The sequence below is a fragment of the Castanea sativa genome, chromosome 7 (genome assembly GCF_040712315.1).
Source record: "Castanea sativa cultivar Marrone di Chiusa Pesio chromosome 7, ASM4071231v1".
NCBI classification, from domain to species: Eukaryota; Viridiplantae; Streptophyta; class Magnoliopsida; order Fagales; family Fagaceae; genus Castanea; species Castanea sativa.
Window position 1 is genome coordinate 23312727 of NC_134019.1, and position 7352 is coordinate 23320078.

At 41.0% G+C, this 7352-nt stretch overlaps 1 pseudogene; it reads right to left on the reverse strand.

Moving 5' to 3' along the window:
- Window positions 1-1573: 1573 nt before the first annotated feature.
- Window positions 1574-7145, reverse strand: LOC142642365 (L-type lectin-domain containing receptor kinase IX.1-like; annotated as a pseudogene).
- Between the last annotated feature and the right edge of the window lie 207 nt (window positions 7146-7352).

The following is a 7352-nucleotide window of genomic DNA, read 5'->3' on the forward strand; positions in this document are numbered from 1 at the left end:
TGTTGATCCTGGATCTGTGTCAAAATTTTGTCAACAGGCATAATTAGGGGCGTGAATTTTACCGGTTGTGGAGCTTTCTCGTCTTTTCGTCTGTCGGTGTCACCTCCCCGACAGCTCGTACGCTCCCTCTTTTGTCCCCTGCCTTCGTCTTCCTTCCTTCTTTCCGTCTTTAGCTTCCCCTCGTCTACGATGGCTGCCAGTGCGTCCTCAGCATTCATGTACTTTTGAGCTTTCAACAACATCTCTGCCATCGTCCGGGGTGGATTCTTTGCTAACGAGACGACGAATTCTCTGGACTTAAGCCCTGCCTTAAATGTCGTCAGCTGGACCTTATCGTCTGCATCGTCCACCTCTAGTGTCTCCCGAGTGAAGCGTTTTACATACGATCGCAAGGTCTCCCTCTCTCCTTGCTTAATAGTGAGTAGGTGATCCGCTGGCCTTTTGGGACGTTGCCCCCCGACGAAATGGCACAGGAAAGCACTACTTAACTGCTCAAAGTTGTCGATGGACGAAGTGGGCAATCTCGTGAACCATTCTCGTCCAGCTCCCTTCAGCGTAGTGGGGAATGAACGACACATGATCTCGTCAGGGGGCTGTTGAAGGCCTAAGGTCGTCTTGAAGGTGTTAAGGTGATCTTGGGGATCTTTGAGCCCGTCAAAAGGCTCAAGCTGAGTTAGCCGAAACTTCGCTGGTACCGGTTTTTCTAGGACTGCCATGGTAAAAGGGGAGTCCGTCGCTCTGACCATTTTATCCAAGCTTCGATCAGTCTTCTCTTTGATGGCGTTTCTTAATTCATCCATCTCCTTCCTCATCTCTTGGAGGATGTCAGAATGCTGCTCTTCTGGGGTTACCATTCTCCGTCGGTCACTCCTTCCATGGCTATCCCCTTCATCCTCTTGAACAGCTCTTGATCGGTTCTCTTCTTGCTGTAACCTCTGCCTCATTTCTTGATTCTGTCTTGTAAGTTCTTCGACGGTGGCTGCGAGATTTTGGACTTGCCGTGCCAAGGCCGCTGAGTCCTGGTTGGATTCCATCTGGAGCTGGTAGGAACTGCGTTCTCGTTGTATGAGAAAGTCGATTCCCACAGACGGCGCCAAGCTGATGAAGCAGTATCTCGTTGATTTGCTTGGATTCGTCCAGATGGCTCCTGGAAGTACTCTGACGAGCCTGCGGGAGCAGGAATTTACTCAAGTGGTCACCGGTGTGGTGCCTGCCACAACACCTCCGATGATAAAGTCAGTATCGAAGAAGATAATAATTGAAATGCCAATAAAAATGATTCAGGTTGTAATGTTGTTTTTTTGTACCTTGTATTGGTGTTGTGAGGGTTTTATATACCCTTGGGGATTGTAGCCGTTGGAGTGTTAATGACTCCCTGATAACGTCTCCGGTGGAGTTATGGACTTTAATGCGTTCCCATCGGTTCGTCCAGCTGGTCTTGTAACGGTTGGAGCTTTATTGGCAGCATTGAATGGCATTAAATCTTTTTGATGACGCGGATACTGGTCATGTTCGTCCGTGAAGGCAGCTTCGTCTATACTTATCTTCGTCAGTTCCGTATTCGTCAGTACCATCAAATGGTTTTTCTTATTGACGGTATGGCATTGTAATCTAGATGAGCACACTATAGTCCAACAACCATCAACCGTTCCATTTGCAGCTTACCAAAATCTCCACCCAATCTAGGATCAGCTGCCTTAAGAAGATTCCTTGCTTCATAAAGCTCCCAAACCCACTCTAACATAATAATTTCATTTTGTTTTGCATAGGGTTCAGCTGGTTTTCTTCCACAAGCTATCTCCAATGCTACAATCCCAAAACTATATACATCTGTCTCCTTGCTGGCCCTGCTCGAGATAACATATTCAGGGGCCATATAGCCCATGGTCCCTACCAAAGCTGTGGTTTGTGATCCTTTTACATGGTCCACGAGTCTAGCTAAGCCAAAATCCCCAAGCTTTGCATTTAAATTTGACTTGACTTTATGTCCCTATGCAACACGCATTGTTCCCATGCTTCATGCAAGTATTGCAGTGCTGATGCTAGTCCTCGAGCAATATTGTACCTCTCCACCCATGTTAACAAGCTTTTACCTTTGAAAAGATGAAAATCTAAGCTGCCATTTGACATGAACTCATAAATTAGAAGAAGATCATTTTTCTTGTGGCACCAACCAATTAATTGCACCAAATTTCTATGCCTTAGTCAACCAATAATCCTCACCTCAGATATATACTCCTTTATCCCTTGTGCAGATCCCCTTGAAACTCTCTTAATAGGAACATAGGAATTTATGACACTTAAATATCCTTTATAAACCCTACGAAACCCTCCTTGTCCAAGCTTATTTTCCTCTGCAAAGTTGTTCGTTGTAGAAACTAATTCGTTGTAAGAAAACTTCTTTGGTCCAATACCTCGTTCGAATTCATCATCCATTGAATGATCAAAGCCAAGCTCCTCTTCTTTTTCTCCTTTCCCTTCACAACACTTTTTCCTATATTGTTAAAGCTACAAGTCCAACTCAGCAACAAAGTACATGGCAGCAACTAAGTACAGGGTGCGGCATGGCATGCACTTGTCATTAGGACGAGCTGCAATCACGTGTAGCACAGAGAGCACTACATCATCAGAGTAGTGGGCTGTCATGTGCAACACAGGGACAGATACAATCCAATGCAACACAACCTATATTGCATCATTAGGAAGAGACTAAAAGGGTAGCTACAATAGGATTGACACGTGGAATCATAGAGGATTTGATAGAATCAATTCCACACTCTGATCAGATTATTAGTTCTATGGTTTGATCTATGTACACGTGTAAGATTAAGTTGGAAGTTAATTGTAACAACTTTACCTAATAATGTGGAAGTAGTTATCTTTCTATTTTAGCTTTAACTTGTATATAAGATAGGATTAGAAGCAAATTGTAAATAATTCATTCATTATCAATAAAGCTCAGTTTCTATCTAGAGAGAGAAAGTACATCTTTTATATGGTATCAGAGCTCATTCATCTTCTAGAATTTTCTACTTTGTTCTTTCTCTCATCTTTGAGGTCCTTCAATGGCTTCCTCAGAAACTGTTGCTCCATCTGCAACTCACAACATCCAATCCACACACACAAATACACATTCGGCCAATGAATCAAATGCTCCTAATCCATATTTCCTTAATTCCAATGAGAATCCAAGTAATATTCTAGTCACTCAACCTTTGCTTGGTATGCAAAATTATCACTCTTGGTCACGAGTAATGGTGCTTGCTCTCACTGCCAAGAAGAAAATTGGCTTCGTGAATGGTAAGATCTCAAAACCAGAGGATGATCCACCTTTGTATGAGGATTGGGAGAGCTGCAACACCATGGTACTTTCATGGTTGATTAATTCCAAGCATGTTGATATCTCTAGTAGTATCATGTACTGTGAGACAACAAGGGAGATGTGGCTGGAATTGAAGCGCCTGTTCTCACAAGGAAATGGACCTAAAGTTTACAATTAGCAGAGGGAAATCTCTCACATTGCACAGAATCAGATGACAATTAGTGAATACTACACTAAATTCAAGCGATTGTGGGATCAATTGCTGAATTTTGAGTCACTGCCAGAGTGTTCTTGTGGTACGATGAAGATCTTGAGTGCTTCACATGAGAAGGCCTATGTGATGAAATTTCTCATGGGGTTGAATGAGAATTTTGAGACTTTACGAAGTCAGATTCTCATGTATGATCCTTTTCCCTCAATGAGGAAGGTTTATTCTTTGGTACTTCAAGAAGAATCACACAAGAACATTGGGCATGGAAGCTCAACTGCCTCACAATCTGATTCAATGGCTATGTTTACCAATTCCAAAGGAAATTCCAATTGAAATAAAGGAAATGCTAAGAAAGACAAGCCTTATTGCGCTCATTGCAACATGCAAGGGCACATGATTGAGAAGTGCTACAAGTTGCATGGATATTCTCATGACTATTAGCCAAGGTCATTCCACTCCTCAGCAGTTTTCTCAAGCTGTCCAAGATCCCTTGTGGAGGGCAGCCATGGATAAAGAGATTCAGTCTCGGAAGCAACTCAGACTTGGGTTCTTACCCCTTTACCTTTTGGTAAGAGATCCATTGGTTGTAAATGGGTCTATAGGGTGAAGCTTAATCCTGATGGTAGTGTGGAAAGATATAAGGCTCGACTAGTGGCTAAGGGCTACACTCAAAGGGAGGGACTTGATTTTTTTGGAAACTTTCTCTCCTGTGGCCAAAACAGTATCTGTAAGGGTTCTCATTGCTCTTGCCTCAGCTCAGAAATGGCCTTTACATCAGCTTGATATCAATAATGTGTTCCTTCATGGAAATCTTGAAGAGGAGGTCTACATGGATCTGCCTCCTAGTTATCACGGTAAGGGGGAGTGCACTTCATCAGTTCCTATGGTTTGCAAATTGGTCAAATCACTTTATGTATTGAAGCAAGCATCAAGGCAGTGGAATGCTAAACTTTCCGCTACTATTTCAGCACTTGGTTTCAAACAATCACAGGTAGACCACTCATTCTTTGTGCATTCTAGTGGTTCTAAATTTACTGCCTTGCTGATATATGTTAATGACATGATAATCACAGGCAATGATGCAGCTTGTGTGGCTAATTTAAAACAGGTGTTGGATCAAAAATTTGGTATCAAGGATCTTGGTTCACTGAAGTATTTTCTAGGACATGAGATTGCTAAAGGTGCTAAAGGAATTAGTATAAACCAAAGAAAATATGCACTTGATGTGCACAAGGAAGTAGGTATGCTTGGATGTAAACCAGCCAAAACACCAATGGAGCAGCAACTAAAGTTGTCTAAGTTTGATGGAGAGGTGCTCAAAGATGTAGGACAGTATAGGAGATTAATTGGGAAACTAATGTACCTAACCTTGAGCAGACCAGACATAACCTATGCTGTGCATAGGCTTAGTCAATTCTTAGCTCAACCTAGAGTACCACACATGAAGGCTGCAACCAGGATTCTCCAATACATCAAAGGCACACCTGGTCAAGGAGTGTTCTTTCCCATAGATTCAGACTTGCAACTTAAAGCTTTTTGTGATGCAGATTGGGCAGGTTGCCCTAATATCAGAAAATCCTTGACAGGTTATTGTGTGTTCCTTGGTGATGCTTTGATTTCTTGGAGATCAAAGAAACAAGATATTATATCTAGATCTTCTGTAGAGGCAGAGTACAGATCCATGGCTACAACCACATGTAAGGTGACTTGGTTGTTGTATTTGTTAAGAGATTTATGTGTTCCACATCACAAACCAGTGCTACTTGACTGTGATAACCAGGTAGCACTACATATATAATCCAATCTAGTGTTTCATGAGCGATCAAAGCACATTGAAGCTGACTGTCACATAGTAAGGAATATAGTATTGGATGGAACAATTAAAACTTTCTATGTTTCATCAAGATCACAATTGGCAGACATTTTTACTAAGGCACTGGGTGTTGAGAATTTCCTAAGGCTGCTTAACAAATTGGGAGTTATTAACATTTTTAGTCATCATATTCAATTTCCTAATATTGCAAAGGAAGCTGATGAAAGTAAAGAAAATCAACCAAGAGCTTTGCTCTTGAGGGGGAGTGTTAAAGCTGCAAGTCCAACTCAGCAACAGAGTATAGGGTGTGGCATGGCATGCACTAGTCATCAGGATGAGCTGCGATCACATGTAGCACAAAGTGCACTACATCATCTTAGCAGTGTGCTATACTGTCACACAACACAAGGACAGATACAATCCAGTGCAGCACAGCCTATATTGCATCATTAGGAAGAGACTAAAAGGGTAGTTACAACAGGATTGACACGTGGAATCATAGAGAATTTGATAGAATCAATTCCACACTATGATCAGATTATTAGTTCTATGGTTTGATCTATGTACACGTGTAAGATTAAGTTGGAAGTTAATTGTAACAACTTTACCTGATAATGTGGAGGTAGTTATCTTTTTGTTTTAGCTTTAACTTGTATATAAGATAGGATTAGAAGCAAATTGCAAATAATTCATTCATTATCAATGAAGCTCAGTTTCTATTGAGAGAGAGAGAGAGAGAACATCTTTTATATATACACAAAGCAAACCAACACCAAACCAATAATTAAAATGCATGCACCTAAACTCAGGGCCTCAGGCCCACCACCAATTTTGTCTTTGGCTCATCTTTATTCTTCTCCACAGAAGGTGCTGGCGATTGCTGAATCGTAGAAGGTGCTGTCGATTCAAAAGACCAAGTGGAAAGAATATGCAACTCAGAAATCAATCCTGTCGAAGCTGAGAACCCAAATTCAACCGATTCTGGTAAATGATCTGTCAAATTAATTACTAAAGAAAGGTGCTGTTGAATAATGGTGTTATCATAATTGAAACCAGTGAAGGTAACGCTTAAATTTTGCGTACTAGAATCGTAATTGATACTTGCACTATATGTTCTATTCTCCTTAATAGTACAATACCATGGTGTAGAGATCTGAGACCTCATGTTGTTGATATTGATACCAACGTGTTCACGAACTGAATTCAGTGGATCAAATTCTTCATTTGGAAATGTATCAAACTCCACTGCAACAAATTTATTCGCAGCCAGGAAAGTGGCGTCATTCATTTGATTGCGGCTCAGAAGGCCGAGGCCGGCGCCATCTGTTGGGCTAGGAACAGGGTAATTTGGGGTTGAGAGGAAGAACGTGATCCCATCTGAATATCTGTCTTTACCTTGAGAATTGATGATGAAGGAGAAGTTGGAAGTGAAGCTGGCCACTTTTTCTGATTTCTCGTCCCAAAGATGCATCTGCTCTGAATATATGGCTCGACCCCAGTTGTCCACTTCATCTGGCGTGAGTTGGATCACTGAACCTGATATCGTAGCGTTTCCTGTTCGGATTATAGGTTTGTTGTTGATTGTTTGACTGAAATCGGTGTAGTTGAAGAATATCTGAGTTGCACAAGGGTTTATGAGCAAGAGGGAAATGCTTATTAACAAGAAGATGATACGGAGCTTCGGTGCCTGGAAAACCATGGCTAGAGAAAGTGGGTTTGGGGCTTAGAGGTTTGCCAATTGTTATCAAATATGATACGAATGGGACGGCTACGACATCAATCTGATATACCATCCTCCTTCAAAATTATTGACTCAACTACAAGTCAATATATTATTATTATTATTATTATTATTTTTGATACAAAGTCAATATATATTATACTGCTAATTTTATTTCTATTTCTAAACATATGAAAAGCGATAAACTTAATCATTTAACAGCACTAATAAGCACAATATTATTGAAGAGCAAATGATACGATTGATTATACATATAATATTAGTA